The sequence below is a fragment of the Penaeus monodon genome, chromosome 15 (assembly GCF_015228065.2).
Source record: "Penaeus monodon isolate SGIC_2016 chromosome 15, NSTDA_Pmon_1, whole genome shotgun sequence".
Taxonomy (NCBI): Eukaryota; Metazoa; Arthropoda; class Malacostraca; order Decapoda; family Penaeidae; genus Penaeus; species Penaeus monodon.
Genome location: NC_051400.1, coordinates 25923941 through 25924287, shown reverse-complemented (window position 1 = coordinate 25924287; position 347 = coordinate 25923941).

The following is a 347-nucleotide window of genomic DNA, read 5'->3' as shown; positions in this document are numbered from 1 at the left end:
ACACAATGCAAATACAAACAACACCAACAAACAACATGAACACAACACAACACTAACAAACATCAACCGTAACAAATACACAAACAAACACAGCGACAACACCCTGCACCAAACACAAAAGCAGCGACAACACCCGTGCCAACACAAACAAACGCAAACAAACACAGCGACAACACCCGTGCAAACACAAACAAACACAACGCAAACAAACACAAACAAATACCAGGCGCTCTGCCCACGACAATCGACCGAGTGCTTTGACGCAGAAGACGATCATCCCGAACTTTCGTTAAGTCGCGACGTTTCTCGGACTCCCTCCACGCAAGGGATAATCCTGCGTTAAGCCA